Source organism: Rhinopithecus roxellana, unplaced genomic scaffold (genome assembly GCF_007565055.1).
Source record: "Rhinopithecus roxellana isolate Shanxi Qingling unplaced genomic scaffold, ASM756505v1 contig6035, whole genome shotgun sequence".
NCBI classification, from domain to species: Eukaryota; Metazoa; Chordata; class Mammalia; order Primates; family Cercopithecidae; genus Rhinopithecus; species Rhinopithecus roxellana.
Window position 1 is genome coordinate 69,123 of NW_022144499.1, and position 21,084 is coordinate 90,206.

At 36.3% G+C, this 21,084-nt stretch overlaps 1 pseudogene; it reads right to left on the minus strand.

The window, feature by feature from the left end:
- Positions 1 to 672: 672 nt before the first annotated feature.
- Positions 673 to 21,084, minus strand: part of LOC115892036 — a 54,928-nt pseudogene continuing 34,516 nt past the window's right edge.

The following is a 21,084-nucleotide window of genomic DNA, read 5'->3' on the forward strand; positions in this document are numbered from 1 at the left end:
CTTGAGATGTTTTATAAACATGTTACAAACATACACATAGAAATACATAAGACATATATGCATGTGTGCGTATGTATGTCTATATGCATGTAGCCTATATATATAACATACAATAGGCCAACGTATATCTATAACATACAGTAGGGCAACATACACACACAGATACATATATCAGAATATATATGTTGGCCTATTGTATGTTATATATAACATGTAATAAATGTCCATAACTTGTGTGTATGTGTAAAGTCATATTTCCTGCAGGATCCAGTCTCAGAAGTAAAGCTGATATGTTAAAGGAATGACATATTTGAAATTTTGACACATGCTACTAAATTACCCTTCAATAAAGTTTTACCAAATAAGTGTATGAGAGAACTTTTTTTTCCCACATTTGCCCACACTAGTTATTTTTTAATAAAATACCAATATGCTTGGAAAAACTATATCTAATTGCTTGTTAATTTGCATTTTTCTGATTACCACATAAGACAGAATATCCCTAGTGAAAGTATAAAATTCATTAACCATGCATATTACCTGAAATTAGAATTCATTTGATAGTATAATAACAATAATCTACTATCAAATATTGCTATAGGCTTACCTGTTATACTCTTCACTCTTCTGCCTGGGAGACTGAGGATTATCAGGTTTTCTGCCTCTTCTTTCTTAAATTAATTCATCATCATCATCATCGTCACTGTTATCAGCATGTAGGTTTCTTGCCACTTCCATTTTCTTATTTCTGCACTTTCTCATTTTTTCTGCAAGCTGCAATGAAAGTTTGATACTGAGAATAATTGTCATTATTTTAACCAACAGAAAGAACTTTTTTGTCTTCATTCATTTTATAACTTCAGTCTGTCATAAGTCATTAAAATACCTTGTGCTTGCTTTCATTTTATCATAATTATTAATGTAAGTTACAGTGTGATTTTTCCTTTGAAAGTCATATAAAGTCTGATTTATTTCTGTTTGAGTGAATACAACACAATTTTCCAAACTTTCAAAAAGGGCCCGTTCCAAATTTGTGCTGTTGTTCCCATCCACTCTTTGCTGTCTAATGTAAATTTCACCCTCTTGTGACGAGCAGAAGCAGAGAAATAAAAGGACAAAGCCGTGAAATCTGTCCTCTTCTATCTTTACCTCCAAGGAGTTTACACTGAACGGCCAGATTTAGAGGATGTGACGTTGTGGGGCTTCAGGAACAGAAAGGAAGCTTTTCCCTCTCTAGGGTAAGCTTTCCCCACTGTCTTTTATCTTTCTTTTTTCATTCGGATCCTAGGACTTCAAAACGGTGAAGGTGCCTGCTGAAATACAGGAACCAAAATTCGAAACCACAGAAGCAGCAGAGTGAAACTGCTGAGGTGCCAGTAGAGTTCTGGAAAATGAGATGCTTTCCAAATTTCACATTCACTAACTATGACATTTTATAGCTGAGGAATAGACAGTGAAAGTAATTATTTATTTCAGCTGCTTTATCAAAAAAGCTTAAATGACTCATCCAAAGCTTCTAAAGTGGCATTTCCTAGCATTTTATGGTACAAAAACCAATAATGCTATTTTGTAATGCTGAGTCAGATAAATTACCTGACACATTCATCAAATTAAATCACAAGAATTCAAAGTATCACTCTGGGAAAGTAACTTACTGCCTCAGCAGGTGCTGAGAGGCCTCATCTACTTTTACTTTTAAAGGTGGGTATCACCAGATTTTTGACTTTCTTTAAAACTCGTTGTACAGACATCAGGTTTCTGCTTTGGAGTCAAAAACTAAATTTTTGGCTGAGAATCTATGGTACTTGTATGATAAAGTTATACATCCAAAAACGTGTACTCTATTAAATAAAATCACATTAAAATCTGATTTGACAGAAACATGTAAAAGTGGTAATTAAAAAATAGATATATCTATATACATTTGTTTCAAACATATTTAAGGTGGTCATAATGAAATTATAAGCCCCAACATATTGAGTGAAATGAATCAACTTGCACACCTGGAAGCACAACATACAATATACTGATTCCTCTGAGTATAAATATTTGTTCCAACTCTCAAGGAGAGATAGATTTTTATGTCACTGCAATCCTTGTCTCTGATAAAACAGACTTGAAACCATCAAAGATCAAAAGAGACAAAGAAGGCCATTACATAATGGTAAAAGGATCAATTCAACAGGAAGAGCTAACTATCCTAAATATATATGCAAACAATAGAGGAGAACCCAAATTCATAAAGCAAGTCCTTAGAGACTTACAAAGAGACTTAGACTCCCATACAATAATAATGGGAGACTTCAACACCTCACTGTCAACATCAGACAGATCAACAAGACAGAAAGTTAACAACGATATCCGGGAATTGAACTCATCAGAGTGAACAGGCAACCTACAGAATGGGAGAAAATTTTTGCAATCTACTCATCTGACAAAGGGCTAATATCCAGAATCTACAAAGAACTCAAACAAATTTACAAGAAAAAAACAAACAACCCCATCAAAAAGTGGGCAAAGGATATGAACAGACATTTCTCAAAAGAAGACATGCATACAGCCAAGAGACACATGAAAAAATGCTCGTCATCACTGGCCATCAGAGAAATGCAAATCAAAACCACAATGAGATACCATCTCACACCAGTTAGAATGGCAATCATTACAAAGTCAGGAAACAACAGATCCTGGAGAGGATGTGGAGAAATAGGAACACTTTTACACTGTTGGTGGGATTGTAAACTAGTTCAACCATTATGGAAAACAGTATGGCGATTCCTCAAGGATCTAGAACTAGAAGTACCATATGACCCAGCCATCACATGGTATATACCCAAAGGATTATAAATCATGCTGCTATAAAGACACATGCACATGTATGTTTATTGCGGCACTATTCACAATAGCAAAGACTTGGAATCAACCCAAATATCCATCAGTGACAGACTGGATTAAGAAAATGTGGCACATATACACCATGGAATACTATGCAGCCATAAAAAGGATGAATTTGTGTCCTTTATAGGGACATGGATGCAGCTGGAAACCATCATTCTCAGCAAACTATCGCAAGAACAGAAAACCGAACACTGCATGTTCTCACTCGCAGGTGGGAACTGAACAATGAAATCACTTGGACTCAGGAAGGGGAACATCACACACCGGGGCCTATTATGGGGACAGAGGACGGGGAAGGGATTGCGCCGGGAGTTATACCTGATGTAAATGACGAGCTGATGGGTGCTGATGAGTTGATGGGTGCAGCACACCAACATGGCACAAGTATACATATGTAACAAACCTGCACGTTATGCACATGTACCCTAGAACTTAAAGTATAATAATAATAATTTAAAAAATAGAATCAAGTACCCAAAACAATAAAGGTCATAACCAAAACAGTATCCCAGAGTAGAATCATGCACTACACTATGAAACTAAAGAGCAGAACAGGTTAATACACAGACATACATTTTGATTAGACCATAGACCAGATTATGCTTGATGTACTGCTAAGAACTTTCCCAATTCCACTTCTCCCTCTTCTCTTCTCTTCCTTTTCCTGCCCCCCTCATTTTCTTTCCTTTCCCCTCTATTTTTATATCAACCCAATTATACAATATGTTGGCTATATACATACCTACCTAATCATTCACCCAAATCTAATGATATGCAGCCTTGTATGTAAGTTAAACACACAGCCAGATGTCCATCATTCTCAAACTAGGTTCAGTCATTTTCAGTGAATTCTTTCATGATCTTCATCAGAGCAGACAAGTAGAATGTGTGGAGCCTACCTAAGGACTGAACAATGTGTCTGGTGCCTACCATAAATCCACCCAGTAAGTAACAGCCCTTATGACAGGTGTCTCATTTCAAATTAGTAACACCACAATGTGCATCAGGAACCTTAAAAATGTTTAGCAGGAATGACAGAAACAGCCATATGCCTACACTAGGCTCCTTCCTTTCCACACTACCACCAAACCCTGTCTTCAGTCTGGGCAATCCACATCCATCTAGAAGACTGCATTTTCCAGCCTCCATGTAGTAGATGCGGCTATTTGACAACCTCTTGGCCACTGGTGTATAAGCAAAAAGCAGCACGTGGTACCTCCTTAAGGCCTTCTTCAAGGAAGGGCTGGCACCCTTCTTTGTTCCTTCCTCTTGCTATAGGCCTAGAAGAGAGATGTGATGACTGGAGCTCCAGGTGCTGTCTTGGACTTGATTCAATACCATAGGGGTGGGTGGTTAAAGGGCTAGAAAGAAAACCCAGTAACATCATGGAGCTGCTATGCCAGGGGATTTACCATAAGTGAGAAAATCAATCCCTGTATGTTTAAGTCACAATTTTTTAGCAATCTCTTGATATGGATAAACATGAATGCTGACTCATAGAGGAGGTAAAGCTAAATATAATAAAAACTAAATAAAGTACTAATTAACAGAGTTTCTCTGCTTCTAATTTTTCAATTAGTATGAAACAAAATATAGCTATAAAAAAGCATCTGCTATAATTGGATTATTTTGTATCTTCCACTCTTATTTTTTATATCCAATCTAAGTTGCTTAGATTTAGTAAAACAAATATCGCATTTAAATTTGTCATTCAGTATTATTTTTGTCATGCATTACTATTATGTATCACCTTTATTCAACTCAAATCCTGCTTCAGACATAAAGTCTTACAGGAAGAAAAAGTTGTTTCCCCCCTCTAAAATCCAACAGTACTTAAGCCACTCCTTTGACATGTATATTTTTATACATTTCACTAGATCACAAACTCCTGGAAGGCAAGACCTGTGTATGTTACACAGCTCACAGGCAAATGATTGATATACAATGGGTTTTAGGTAAGTATTTATTGATATTTGTGGTTATATATACATATATATATCTTATATAAAATATACTTTCCAATAACTCTGAGAAAAGATAAAATTATTATTAATAATATAATTATTTCTTTATTTTTCTTTGACCAGTTTCCTTCACGATTCCAATTATTTCCTAAAGGAGAAATATAAAGACCTAAAATATATGACCTTGCAAATCAAGGATAATAAAATCTATGAATATCTGAAATCCCAAAACTTTTAAATGCTATTAATAAAGACATCAAAATTCTGTTCAAAATACTTTGCATATCTAATGTTCTTAACAAAACATGCATTTCAAGCAGAAGTCTTAAGGGTTTTAAATCACAGATTTTCACAGCACTTCCTTCCGGCAGCTGATGAAAATTGGATAATATACAATCAGAACACTTTTTCTACACATTTTAAATTGATTGAAAAATAGAAACAGATTTAACATTCAAAAAAAACACATTTGCAACCGTTATGTAAAAATGGCTTGATCTGATTTAGTAGATACTAGGTATAGAAACTTGGAGCTGACAGCATTCTTTGGGATGTTTTAAAACAGAGGAAACGTATTACAGCACCCAAGCTGCCACTCTCTCAAAATAAGTGCCTCTGACTAACAGCTTGAATCTTTTGTAAGGTCTATCATAAAAGAAAACCTTTCACTTAATGAAAGGTGTTCCCCATATTTCATGGTAGGTACAAGTCTGCCATTAAATAGGTTATAAACAGTTTCAAAATAAAAACATAAAAGTAATAAATTGCCAAACATGAGATATATGGAAATACAACATATTTGCATAAGATTTGAAAGTTCAACATTTATTACTGCCTCAATATGATATATAACTTGGAAACTGAAAAATAACTAGATAGCCATTCAAGTTGTCAGTCTGCATTAACTAGGTGTATATTCAAAGAAAATAAATAACGAACAAGAGTTTTGTCTTATATCATGTTTACTAAGCTATCATGGCATTGACTCCATGGCCAGAATTATAGTCCAGAGGACATCGTACCTTTATAAAGAAGAGGAGGCATATTTATGACCAAAGATACCACGTTTACTTTCAAATGCTGTTTTGCTGAAGTAATTCATTCTTTTCCAAAGGTAAGGAAATATGGGACAGTTTTCTCAACATATTTTCTTTTTCTGTGGGATGTTTGGGCATATTCAAGTTATTATGTGTTTTTCATAAGGCCAGATAATGATAGCTGAAATGTAAATCACTAAGTTTGTCAGAGGAACTGAGAACAGAAGCTCCAGAATTAAGAATAAGTCTTAACTTCTCCCCTCAATAATACTTTAAGGCCTCTGTCCATTGGCACACTTGTACCAAGCCAAGGCTCTGAACGTAGAGTCCATGCAGGAAATTCCATCAACTATGGTGAGGAAGATCAATGTGTTGTCTTTTGACTTATTGAGAAGGAGAAATTTGTGAATAAATGGGATGTGTTTTTCCTACCATAAGAAATTTTCTAAGAGAAGTATGGTTTGTGTTGTGCAGTTTATTTCTCAAAGACACATTCTGACCACATTTAAAACCTATTTCAGAGTGTCAGAGAATGAAGAGGTAGGTTGTATGAAGACTTACAAACCAGTTTAAAAAAAAAAAAGGTTCCTAAAGAAGAAATAACAACATTAAATTTGGAAAACATAAACTGAATATGAAAAACTATTGAATAATGAAGGTAAATTTGGACTATAGGATTCTTTAACAAATCACTATTTATAAATAGGATAGCCAGGCCATTTGTTACAAAAGTGAGGGTATTTTTGAGAGTGAAATTAATAGTAGGCATTAACTGGGACTACATTAGGCAAACAGGAGACATATCTGCCTTATTTATGAGAGATTGATGGATATTTTATTTGGCTAGATTTGAAGATGATGAGATGTCCTTTTTTCACTCTACTAAAATGCGAACAGAGACTTGCTGTAATTATTTTGTCTATCATTAAAAAACATGACCAAACAGATGCACTTCAACACATGGCCATGAAGGAATAACTGGCCCTGGATGTGTTCTCCCATCCTAAACAACAATAAACCTGGACACAATATATACAATAACTGTATGGAGGCAATGAACAACAGCCAGTGCAGTATGGATCTTTAAGAGAAGGGAAGCACATAAAGGAAACTCTGTATTTGTCCTGGCTCCCTGCCTTGTGGCAGTTTCCAGATTGCATGCAAAGAAGTAGAGCCAAAGTAGGGCACTGTGTTAACATTAAACAGAGGAGGCAGAGATCAGCCACTAGGGCTGCTGTAGCATCTGGAACGTGCATGGTAGGGTACCAGAAAGGAGGGTGGTGCAGGGTAGGGATAGGAGAAAGGAGGAGAAGTCTGTATGGAGTCTCTGTGGGTCCTTGGCTAAGACTTGTGTTGTACAAATGGAGGGTAAGATTCCATGTGATCAAGCAGGCACTGGCTATTCTTTATGAGGCAGAGAGCTAATCTCTCTATCTCTTTTATCATGCAGGATGGAGAGAAGCTGAAGCCAACCCAGTCTGAGTGGTAAGAGTGAAAGAGAGACACTTTATAATAATAAAAGTCTTCATTGATTAGGAACTTAGAACAAGCTCCAACAACAAGTATGTGTGTATGCACCTAATAACAGAGATTCAAAAATGTGTGAAGCAAATGTCGACAGAAGAAAAAAGGGAAATTGACAAAATCACACTAATTGTTAGACATTTTTGACACTTCTTTCTCAGTATTTTGTGGAATAAGTAGATAAAAAATTGTTAGAATAAAGAAAATGTCAACCACATGATCAACCAGATTAAATGAATTGATACTTATAAAACACCATACTCGGCCAGGTGCAGTGGTTCACGCCCATAATCTCAGCACTTTGGGAGGCCGAGGCAGGTGAGTCACCTGAGGTCAGGTGTTTGAGACCAGCCTGGCCAGCATGGTAAAACTCCATCTCTAATAAAAATACAAAAATTAGGCTGGGCTCAGTGGCTCACGCCTATAATCCCAGCACTTTGGGAGGCCGAGGTGGGCGGATCACCAGGTCAGGATATTGAGACCAGCCTGGCCAACATGGTGAAACCCTGTCTCTACTAAAAATACAAAAATTAGCTGGGCATGGTGGTGCCTGCCTGTAGTCCCAGCTACTCTGGAGGCTGAGGTCGGAGAATCGCTTTAACCTGGGATGGGGAGGTTGCAGTGAGCCAAGATCGTGCCACTGCACTTCAGCCTGGGCGACAGAATGAGATGCCATCTCAAAACAAAACCAACCAACCAACACAAAAACAAAAAACCACACACACACCATACTCAGTAACTTCGGAGAACATATTTCTTTCAAATGTACTTAAAACATTTGCCAAGATAGATCATGTGCTGATTCTGGGCTATAAAATAGAATATCTCAATAAATTTCCAAAGACAGAAACCTCACAAAGTACCTCTCCAATGACAGTGGAATTCAATTACATATTAATAAGAATAGGAGATAGAGAAAATTCCCAAATATTTGGAAATAAAACAATATGCCTCTAAATAACGCCTAATGAAATAATAAATCATGAGAGAAATTAGAAGATATTTTGAGCTAAATGATGATAAAAACACCATGAATAAAAATTTATGGAATGCAGTTAAAGCAGAGATTCAAGGAAAATTTGTAGCATTAAAATACGTATATTAGGCTGGGCCCGGTGGCTCATGCCTGTAACCCCGGCACTCTGGGAGGCCGAGGAAGGCAGATCACCTGAGGTCAGGAGTTTGAGACCAGCCTCGCCAACATGGTGAAATCCCATCTCTACTAAAAATGCAAACATTAGCTGGGCATGGTGGCATGCCTCCGTAATCTCAGCTACTCAGGAGACTGCGGCAGGAGAATCACTTGAACCCGGGAGGTGGAGGCTGCAGTGAGCCGAGATCTTGCCACTGCACTCCAGCCTGGGCGACAAAGCGAGACTCCTGGGGAAAAACAAAACAAAACAAAAAAAACCTTATATTAGAAGAGAAGTAAGACTTAAAACTAATAATCTTAATTACCTCCTAAGTATCTGGATAAAGAAGATCACATAAGAATCAAAGTAAGAAAATGAAAGGAAATAGTAAAAATAAGGGAATTATGGCAATTAATTAAAAAAAAATAAAGAAAGTCAACAAATCCAAATGTTGATACTATGTGTTTTTTACAAGGCCAGGTGGTGAGAGCTGAAACGTAAATGAGTAAGTTTGTTAGAGGAGCTGAGAAGAAAGGCTCCGGAAGTAAGAACGAGACTGAATTCCTCCTCCCAGTATCACTTCAATGCCTCTGTCCATTCTCATACTGGCACCAACGCTAATAAAATTAATGGGCCCCAGCAAGACTGATCAAGAAAGAAATCTGAAAATACAAATAATCGATATCAAAAATGAAAAAGGGAATATGATCACAATTCATAGAGACATTCAAAGGATAATAAATATGAATATTTGTGTAAATACACTTTACAACTGAAATAAAACAAGTATATTGAACGACACTGTCTGTCACATCGACACACAGAGGGGAACTACACACACCGGGGCCTATCAGAAGGCGGAGGGTGGGAGGAGGGGGAGGATCAGGAAAAATAACTAATGGATACTGGGCTTAATACCTGGGTGATGAAATAATTGGTACAACAAACCCTCATGACACAAGTTTATCTATGTAACAAACCTGCACATGTGTCCCTGAACTTAAAAAAAAAGTTTAAAAAAAGTAAAACCCTGTAAATATTAACACAAAAAGCAGAAAACCTGAATAACTTTATATATATATAAATATTATATATATACACACACATATATTTAAATTGCAATTAAAAAGCTCCCCACTAAGATAACTCTAAGCCTACATGGATGCTCTGGTTTCTATAAAAAATGTATGAAACATATAAATCTACACAAATTATTTAACAAAACACAAAAGGAGGAAATATTTAAATACCTTCCAACTCATTTAATGAGACCAACAGCATCTTGGTAATAAAACTTGACAAAAATATTTCAAGAAAATATAGAAACCAGTATTTCTCCTGAATATAGACATAAATAAGTTTTAACAAAACACTCTCAAGTCAGATCTAGGATTACATAAAATAATCACACATCATGAGCAAATGAGGATTTTATCCCAGGAATGCAAGATGGACTTAGCACTTAAAAAAAATCAATTCAATTCACCAAATTATCAGAAAAGGAAGAAAGACCATATAATCATTTCAATGTAGGCAGGAAGGAAAGCTTTTGACAAAACTGAACACCCCTTCATTATAAAGCACACTTAATAAAGTAGGAATAAAAAGGAACCTCCTTAGTCTGAGAAAACATCTATGAAAAGCCTGAAGTTAATATCATAACAAAATATTGAACATTTTTTCCTCTCCTGAGGTCAGAAACGAGGCAAATTTTTCTCACCACTTCTATTCAACATTGTACGGATAGTCTGAGATAGTACAATAAGTGAAGGGAAAGACATAAAAGGCATAAAGTTTGGAAAAGATGAAGTAAAACTCTTTATTCATAGACAAAATGACCGTTTACATAAAAATTCAAAAGAATCTATAAAAAAACTACTAGAGAGTTCTAAACTAAAAAATACAAAATATTTAAAAAGATCTAAATAAAAGGAGAGAGTTACCATATTCATGGATTGGAAGACTCAAAATCGTTAAAATTGTCATTTTTCTTCAAATTGAACTAGAGATTCAATGCAATGTCAATCAAAATCTCAACAAGCTCTTGTGTAGAAAATGACTAGTTGATTCTAAGCTATATACGGAATTGTAAAAGATCTAAAATGGCTAGAAAAATTCATGAAAAAGAAGAATAAAATTTGGGACTTATATCACCTGATTTCAAGACTACGATGTTCTTAATGTGGTATTGATATAGGGATAATAGAATAGATCAATAAAATAGAATAAACAGTTCAGAAATAGACACATATGACCCATCAACTTTCACCAAAATTCCAAAGCTATTCAATTTGAAGTGATTTTTTTTTGCTGTATTGAAATAATTGTGTGAACATATAAAAACAAGTGCATCTCAACCCCTACCTCACACTATGCATAAAAACTAATTCAAGATCATAGACCCAATTGCATCAAAACTATAAGGATTTTCAAACCTGGTATTGGCAAATATTTTTAAAGAGGATACAGAAAGCACCAAGAATAAAAATATTGATCAATGTCATCAAAATTTTTAAAAGCCTATTTATCATAAGACATCATTAAGAAATAAGGTAAGTCACCAACTGAATGAAAATATTCATAATACATCTGACATAATACATCTGACAAAGGTCTACCCAAAAGATATTTTAAAGACAAGTATCCGAAAAGCAAATACCTGAATACCCAAACGATACTTTAAAAGCGAGTCAGACAAGCATATCTAATGCGCAAAGGACTCAAATAGACACACCAAAGAAGGCAGACTCATGAATGGCTAATAAGCACATGAAAACACGCATCATTAGTCATAAGGATAATGTAAATGTAAAGCCACAGTGAGATCACAAGAAAGCTAAAACCCAGAAGAATAATAACACCAGTTGTTATTGGGGACAAATGGAACTCTCATACATTTCTGGTGAGAGTGTAAAATGGTTCAAAGGCTTGAAAATACTGCTAGACAGTGTGTCAAAGCTAACCAGAAATTTTACTCCTTGGTATTAACCCAAGAGAAATGCACACGTATGTCCACAGAAAGACTTTTACAAAAATGTTCATGACAGCTTGATTCATAGTATCTAAAACTTGGAAATAAACAAATGCACAGGAGGCGAATGATTAAAAAGTTGTGGCATATTAATCAATGAAATACTATTCACGAGTAAAAAATACATGTATGACTACTGTCATACGCAACAACAGGTATGGAGCTGAAAAACATCACGTTGAACGAAAGAAGCCAGAAGCAGAAAAGCACACGTTGTATGATTACCTTTCAACGAAGGTTAAGGGTAGGTAAAACCAACCTTCCTGATAGACAGAACAGTGGTTGTTTATTGGTGGTGTTTAAGTAGAATTGACCTTGTCTTTATTACAGAAATAACTCCTTGTGTTTCACATTAATAGCTCAATGGAATATTTCCATGTGTCTACCTCCGTAATTTCCAACATGTTTTTAAGTTGTGATATTGTCAAATAGTGCATTTTAATGTCAATTTTATTACTTTTATTACTTTTTGAGCGTTGTTGTGATATTGCATTTACTTTCTCCTAATTTAGACACAAATCCCATTATGCAGTGACTAGGTCATCTCTCTGTTCTGAAGAACATCAAGTAAATTCTCAGTGCACTCCGTAAATGTTAAGCTTATAAAAATCTCTACATCTCAAGGTCTTGGTTTAAAAAAATTTAAATTTTTAATTTTTGTGGTTACCTAGTAGTTGTATATATTTATGGGTGGTTACATGTGATGTTTAGATGCTGGCAAGAATGTGGAAAACATCATGGAGAAGGGTATATCCATCCCCTCAGCATTTATCCTTTATATGACAAACAATTCAATTACTGAATACCAATTTTAACTTTGCAGCTTACTAACTGCTTTATAACATGCACAACCTTAAAATAATTAGAAGCCTCCTAGATCAATTTCAACAAAACTGAGTAGGAATTATTACTTTAAATCCTTTTCTTTTATACATGATTTACATAATGAAAGATAAATTAAATACATGTTTAAGAATATGTAAGGTGACATAGGTGTATAGAGGACTGCAAATCCCTCTAAACTGAAGTGTTTCCTGAAATTTAAGAGCAAAGTCAAGAAGTTCTTCCGGGTAACAGGGAATTACTATATAATAGGTAAGATGAGATAAAATATCACACTGTGATTTGCAGATTAATAATGACACTAAATGTAAAGAAATGGTTTAGATGACACATTATTTTTATGAAAGGAACCAGATACCCTAAAATATAAATTAACAATGTAGGATTAGAACCCTAACATTTCAAAATAGTATAAGAAAATTGGTCAGCAACAGGTTTTTTTTTTGGAAGTTTAGGATAGGTAGAAATCCTAATATTAAGTGGAGCATTCAAAGTGTTAGGATTTAATTGCTAATTTTTTAAAAATTAGCAGGAATCAGGAGACTGTTGGGAAGGCCTTCTCTGGAATAAATAACTAGGAATGCATTTATCTTTCTTGAAATAAAGATATATGATCCTATTTTGTCATTTATTATGCTAAATACAATAAAGTCTTCAAGAAACGTGTCATTAAGCTGTTCACTGATCTGCTTCTCTCTTCTTGGTTGCTTTGAGAAACCATGCAAAATCTTCATCCCATATTAATGACCAATTTAATCAGTAAATGCTAAAAGAAAATCTTTTGCTTTAATTATAAAAGGCAGTTGCTGTAAATGTTTGACGTGACAAATACCTTTGCTGATCTTGGGCAAGTTGTAATTTATTAAGCACAAATATGAGAACAACACAAGTAGAGGCTTAATCAGCAGTGACCCTCGATTAAAACAGGTGATGTCTGCTGGGGTTTAGAATAAAGGTGAGATAATGCCAATTAGTTGTCAAATCATCTGGCAAAACAGCTGTTACATAAATAGAAGATCACTTGGGCTTCTTGTTCATTTTCTCAAATTCGTCTTTTTTAAGTCATTCAAAAAGATAGTTCCTCTGTTTATATAAAATTTAAAAGCAGGGGAAATAAATTTGCAGTGTTAGAAGTCATGATCCTGGTTAGCCATTCTGGGGTGAGGGAAGGGAGGTGGGATGGGGTGTGACTAGAAGGGGCTCGGGGCTGGAGATACCTGTTGGCGTGTGGAGAATACGCTGTTTGTTAACCGGGTCCTGGTTAAGGGATGCGCTCCCTTTGTAAAAATCCATCAAGCTGTGTACTCATGGTTCCCACATTTTCTGCATGTATATTATGCTTCCAAAAAATTTCCCCTAAAATATAAACTATTTCCAGAAATATAGGGAATTACCTCAATATTGTGTCAAAACTGAAAGGTTTTATACAAATGTCTGGAAGAAATAACAGTTTTCTTGAAAACTTTTCCTCAATTCCCTCTATCTCCAAGAAAACATACCAGAACATCTACAATTTTTATTAAATAGGACTTTAAACAAAATGGAGGCATAAACATTAGCCTTGTGCTTACCATCAGATTTAGAAATGTATATGCTACTTACCAAAAAGGTGTGTTCTCTCTCACTTTTGTGGCAATTTGTTCATTACAGTTGCCAAGCAGAGATATTGGCTGTGGTACAAGCCTGGAAAAACAGAACAAATAGAAAAATTGCTATCTATAAAATATTACTTTTATCGTAACAGTATATGTCACCTATTTCCTAATGTATTTTTCTACAGAACTATAAAATGATAACTGGTTTGCTCTCTCATGTAACAAGCAATTACTATCTCTGCATGTACCAGGTGGTACGGGAGATGTGTAGCTGACTATTGTAAAACTTTTTCTTCAAGGAAATTAAGCAAACAAAGAAGTGTAATAAATATACCAAACTGGTAAGTATCATAAAGGAGGTATAATCAAATGTTCTGGGAGTCCGGAGGCAGAAGAGGTGACTTCCAACAGGAAGAGGTGGTGAGTTTTGGAGGAGGTGGGGCCTAAATGGAGACTGAGGATGAGTATGGTCTTCAAGGTGGTGGGCAGGGCCTGGGACAGGAAGATTGAATGGGGAGCAGCCTATGTATGGGGGACAAAATGACCAAGTTACAGAGTTTGAACATAACGGAAATAGGACGGGAAATTTGATGCGTTTCAGTTTGATTGAAGGAATTTTTCAGAGGCATTGGAACTGAGGTGAAACTGTGAGAGCAGCGATTAAGTCACTTGTAATAATTTGGGTACTGCGCTAGGCCCAGAACTTCAGCAGTGAAATTAGAAGAATATGAGCCCAGGCCTCCGGAATTCCCAGCTTATGGAGGCAAACTGATATAGAGGATTATAATAACGCATGATGAAAAGCAGAGGTTTACTGGGGGATCTGTAGCAGGGGAATCAGTGTGGTCCAAGGGTCAGAGATTTAAAACAAAACAAAACTTCAAGTCTCAGAAAAGTGATCATTAAGGCAATGAGGTTAGATGAGATTGCCAAGGGACAGTGTAGAATATTAAGGGGGTGGATATGGACAGACTCCCATCTAGGAGGGAGGAAGGAATCAGAGAAGAGGAAGGAGTCTCTGAAGACTGCGGCGTTAGGAAAGACAAGAGACGCAAGTTTTATGGAGGAGGCTGTGTTCAAACGCAGAATGTTTTAAAATTCAGGCAGGGTTAATACTGAGAAGTGGTTATTTGTCTTGTTTGTTGACTTGGATACATTAAAAATGATTAAAATTGTGGGGCGATGGAGCTGGCCTGAGGTTCCGTTATTTTACCCACACATCAGTGCTGTTGTTCTCAGAAATTTTCTGAGAAGCAGCCTCTCTTAAACATCATGCAGTGATTCAGGACTTAGCCTGGCTAGGGTTCACAGATTAGAATAAATGACAAAAATAATCATTTCAAAAGCTATAAATTGTAAATCTATAATCTCAGTGACTTCTCATTCTTCTCCAACTACAGGATTTTTATTACTTGCAATTATATGCCAAAGAAACAAACCAAGGCAGTTATCTAGATAAACTAAGTAACTGAGTGGAGGAGCAGTTGGTTTGGTTGTTTAGTCCATCCTAATTAGGAATTAGACACAACGGATCACCATACAGTTAACCAGGAGGATGTTAGAAACTTCTAGATTCACTGTGATTTTAGCCATAGCTTATAGTTAACAGCCTTGATTTCTTGAAAATTACAGAAGATAGAAATAGCATGTTAATTTATGGAGAATAATTACTTAAGGGTGCGATTGAGTTTAGCCATGCAATCAAGATTATGGTTTCCAAATATCAAGTGAATTAAAACAGTCATTTACTGTTAACTTTTCCCTTACAGAAACTATTTTCAGCTTTCAGGAATTTCATACCCCTTGCAAATATTTAGAAAAATAACTAAGATCTATAGATTTAAAGAAAATGAATATAGTATACAATTTAGAGCCATTTGTATTCTGTACAGGTTTACAAACAGTGGTAACCAAACTGATTATTTAAAATGGACTTAAACTGACCAATTTTTCTGTTCATAGATAGACATTTTTCTATATTCTGAGATTTTTTTCCAATCAAGTCTCCTTAAATATATATTTGGGGGATTTTGATAAGAATCACAATACAAATGGAAGAAGAGTACAGTGACCAGATTTTTAAAGCTCTACAAACCTATGGACGAGTATCACTTCTGAAGATCAGAGGAAAAAAGTGTCTATGATGAAAATAGACAGAGTGGAAAAAAGTGGTTATTTCTGTCAGTGCTAAAAAGCTTAGAGAGTCACTGATTAAGGTCACTGCCAATTTTGTCAATGAGGAAAGTGCTTTAGCAAGCCTTCAACCCCTCATCTTTGCCATCCTCCGTGTAGGCATGAGGATGACGGTACTGTCCGCGTGTCCACAATCAAACACGAAGAGGATTCGGGGTCAACCAGACTAGAACTTTTTAGCAGAAAACTGAAGGTGTCTAAAACCAACTCCAAAGAATGCATTTTGTGTCTTCTGTCCCTTTGTCCCCTGAAGGGCCATCATCATCGGCAACAAGAAAGAGGAGAAGAAAGAAGGAAGAAAAATTAGCTATTAGCCATATTCACATTTGTTCTTGGCTGTTCTGGAAATAAAATGTTAAATCTCCAGGAACAAGCTTTCCTTTAAAGATTTATTAATACAAATGACAACTGTTCACAACAGCTAGTAAGATCTAAATCCTGTGCTCTAAGCTAATATCCAAACAGTGTATTGGCAATGGACAGCCAGCACGGCTTGCCTTGTGACTCAGGTGAAGGTTATTAAACACTTTTTCTATCTGTAAGCTCCAAAGAACGGTGAAAGATGCTTGTAAATCAACTCCAGTAGTACTTGAATAATGTAACTGGAAATTAGAACAGGATAAGCAATAGTTATTTCACATTGGAACCCACTTTATATTACTTTGTAAGGATGGATTGATATGTTCAGACAAGCAGGTGTCACTGAGCCTTCATCTGAGCCATAGAATCACCTCACCCTAGAGCAAGTGGAGAACAATTAATGAAAGACGTGGTTTGCATAAAAACCCTAGAAGAAATCCTAGGCAATACCATTCAGGACATAGGCATGGGTAAGGACTTCATATCTAAAACACCAAAAGCAATGGCAACAAAAGCCAAAATTGACAAATGGGATCTAATTAAACTAAAGAGCGTCTGCACAGCAAAAGAAACTATCATCAGAGTGAACAGGCAACCTACAGAATGGGAGAAAATTTTTGCAATCTACTCATCTGACAAAGGGCTAATATCCAGAACCTACAAAGAACTCAAACAAATTTACAAGAAAAAAACAAACCCCATCAAAAAGTAGGCAAAGGATATGAACAGACAGTGCTCAAAAGAAGACATTTATGCAGCTAACAGATACATGAAAAAATGCTCATCATCACTAGCCATCAGAGAAATGCAAATCAAAACCACAACAAGATACCATCTCACACCAGTTAGAATGGCGATCATTAAAAAGTCAGGAAACAACAGGTGCTGGAGAGGATGTGGACAAATAGGAACACTTTTGCACTGTTGGTGGGACTGTAAACCAGTTCAACCATTTTGGAAGACAGTGTGGTGATGCCTCAAGGATCTAGAACTAGAAATACCATATGACCCAGCCATCCGTTACTGGGTATATACCCAAAGGATTATAAATCATGCTGCTATAAAGACACATGCACATGTATGTTTATTGCGGCACTATTCACAATAGCAAAGACTTGGAACCAACCCAAATGTCCATCAATGACAGACTGGATTAAGAAAATGTGGCACATATACACCATGGAATATTATGTGGCCATAAAAAAGGATGAGTTCATGTCCTTTGTAGGGACATGGATGCAGCTGGAACCATCATTCTCAGCAAACTATCGCCAGGACAGAAAACCAAACACCGCATGTTCTCACTCATAGGTGGGAATTGAACAATGAGAACATCTGGACGAAGGAAGGGGAACATCACACACTGGGGCCTGTTGTGGGGTGGGGGGAGGGATAGCATTAGGAGACATCCCTATGTAAATGACGAGTTAATGGGTGCAGCACACCATCATGGCACATGTATACATATGTAACAAACCTGCACGTTGTGCACATGTACCCTAGAACTTAAAGTATAATAATAATAAAGAAAAAGACGCTACTTGCTGATTTGGCTTTGATAATTCAGAGTCTGGGGAAAAGGAGGGTGCCTTCTGAAAAACACTGACTTAAATGGGTGAGAGCAATGTAACACACAAAGCTCTAGTTAAGGAATTGCTGGGCATCTAGATTCCCCATCTGGAGTATTAGGGCTCTAAGATCTCAGTTCGAAACTATACAGGCGGTTTAACCCATCAGCTTGTTGTCATCCTATCAGAACTCCCCTATTTTATTGGGCCCTGATCCATATCTCAGCTCATTTGACCACTGACAACTTTGCTGTCGCCTCTAGTTGTTACCTGCACCGGTTTCCCAGTTCATGATCTAACCGAATTCTGCTTATAAGATGTTTTGTATAGCAAAGTAGATCATTATTCGGATAGACCATTGTGGCTTACTAAGACATTACTGTCTTTTTTTTTTTTGAGACAGAGTCTCACTGTCGCCCAGGCTGGAGTGAGTGGCACCATCTCTGCTCACTGCAAGCTCCGCCTCCCGGGTTCCTGCCATTCTCCTGCCTCAGCCTCCCGAGGAGCTGGGACTACAGGCGTCACCACCACGCCCGGTTGATGTTTTTGTATTTTTAGTAGAGACGGGGTTTCACCGTGTTAGCCAGGATGGTCTCCATCTCTTGACCTCGTGATCCGCCCGCCGTGGCCTACCAAAGTGCTGGGATTACAGGCGTGAGCCACCGCGCCCAGCTTCTTTTTCTTTTTTGCTCTCTCTCTCTCTTTTTGTCTCTTGGGTTATTCAAGTCTGTAGCCATTGGCACCCAAGTAAACAAGGGTGAAAATGAAATCTCCATCTGGGAACAGCTTCTGACTCCATCAGGTCATGATCAGCGCATTGACGCTGAAATCCCTCAAACACAAAGTATGCCCCTTGTACTCCTGCAGAAATTCAAAGTTCAACCTGATGAACAGAATTTGTAGTTCTTTGCTTCTTATATCTGAATAATGTGCAGTTTCATAGAGGCTAAGGGATACTCACTAGTATTTGCTGAGTTGGTGGCAGATACTATTCATAAACTAATATTAATGTGTTACCAGAATTAACTGAGAACTCTAAGCCAGGATTCCACGAAGACATTTGATCACAACCTCATGCCTGAGAGCCTTGCAGTACTCCTGAGATTCACGTTCACATGAAACTTGTTAGAGTTCTTGAAATCTAGGAAGGCACATGTGGTTATTACTGCTGTTTTGGTTGCAAACTGACATGAATTAACATATTTGTGACACTATGATTAGATTTTATCTGTACTCATCATGGACTGTGCTGTGTTGGTATTATATTATAATATGTTGATTGTTATTTTGTTTATCCCAAAGTATTTTTTTATTATGGGGTCTTTTTCCCTCGGAAAATGGAAATAGTCTGGGGTATGTACATCTGTAAGTGAGCCACAGTCGAGAGGCTTAAGAATCACTGCCATAAAAAGATGGAAGTTAGCATACAAAAACTTTCATGAGTAGGGGACCTGCAATAATGATTCTTGCCTGTGGCGAATTACCCAGGAGAAAGGCTTAAGGGAACTGGGTACACAAGGACGAGTGTCAAGGGCAGGTAACTCACTTGACACTCTTGTTCAGGGTCAGCCTTGTTTGTATATTGCAGAGAGCCCACATTTCTTTCAATTTTGCCTTCTTATTCAGGTATCATGAGAACCATTAACTTTTTTGCCTATAATTTGTTTTCACCTAACTTTACTAGAAATGCATTTTCTACGTAGAATGTATATTACATTTCCTATTTGTCCTGAAACCAATGTAGCGTTTCTTCACGCTTTTATGCATGATATTTACTGTCTTTGACATTTTTATTTAGTAGTCAGTATTAATAAATCTTCATGAGAGTAGCAGAATCATTGTGATTTTGTTAAAAATGCATTGCTTACAGTTCTTTGAAGAAGTATGAATGTTGGGCTAAAAAGACAAAGGAACAAACACTGTCATAGAAGCCATCTAATTCATCTTTGCATTGGTGAAATTAATATATTCACTGAACTGTTAATTTTATTCTCAGTTCTATTCTTTCAAATTCTTCAAGTATTAAATTAGGGTTAAGGTAGCACTTAAAAAAGTTAAGAATGTATATAAATCAGCCCACAAATATAGCTACCTAGTTTCTCATAAAAACACCCCCAAATTATTAACATTTTTCATGCATATTTGTGAAAAACATGATTCACGTGAGCATTCTTTCTGATGTCTGAGCTTAATTTCTCTTGTTTGTACCTGTATTTATGTCCATCAATAACTTCAGTGAGAACCAGGATGTTCTTTACTTCTTATGGGATAGACTATTTTATAAAAAACTAAATCCACTAGTTACCTTTCATGTTTCATATGTTTTATTCCCTGGGAACAGTGCTCTATTGCTGTAAAGTGGACGTAATAGTCTAGTCATCAAAATAATTGAGGAACAATAATAAAAGAAATATCATACAGTTTCATTTATAATATAATGAAGTAGCAATTTAGAAAAACACATTGTTTTTACTCCATTTTTTACTGAGAAAACATATGGAAAAGAAATTTGCTACAGTGCCTGGCACATCGTAAGACCTGAAAATATGTTTTGTTTTGTCCACTTTTTGTCTTGCTTCTCATAGCAACTGGCTCTGTGACAAAGCTTGAGATATATTTTTTTCTGCAGGGAGGTATTTCTGTTAATGAAGTTTAAAAGCTTAGATTCGGGTGAGAAAAAAGAAAATGGTGGTATTGATAAAAAGAGATGAAAAGGGAAACTGAAAATATATTTTAGTGTGTTATCAGATAAAATGATTTATAGGAATTGTAAATGTTCTATTGCATTTTATAAGAAACATAGCAGCATATGGGAAAATGGTTTTAGTTTATGGCCTTTCATGACCCTAAGTTCTTTTACATGCAGTTCTCCCTAGTTTCAGATTTGTAGAAAAGTGTGTGTGTGTGTGATTGTGTGTGTGTTGTGTAAGTTTGCGTA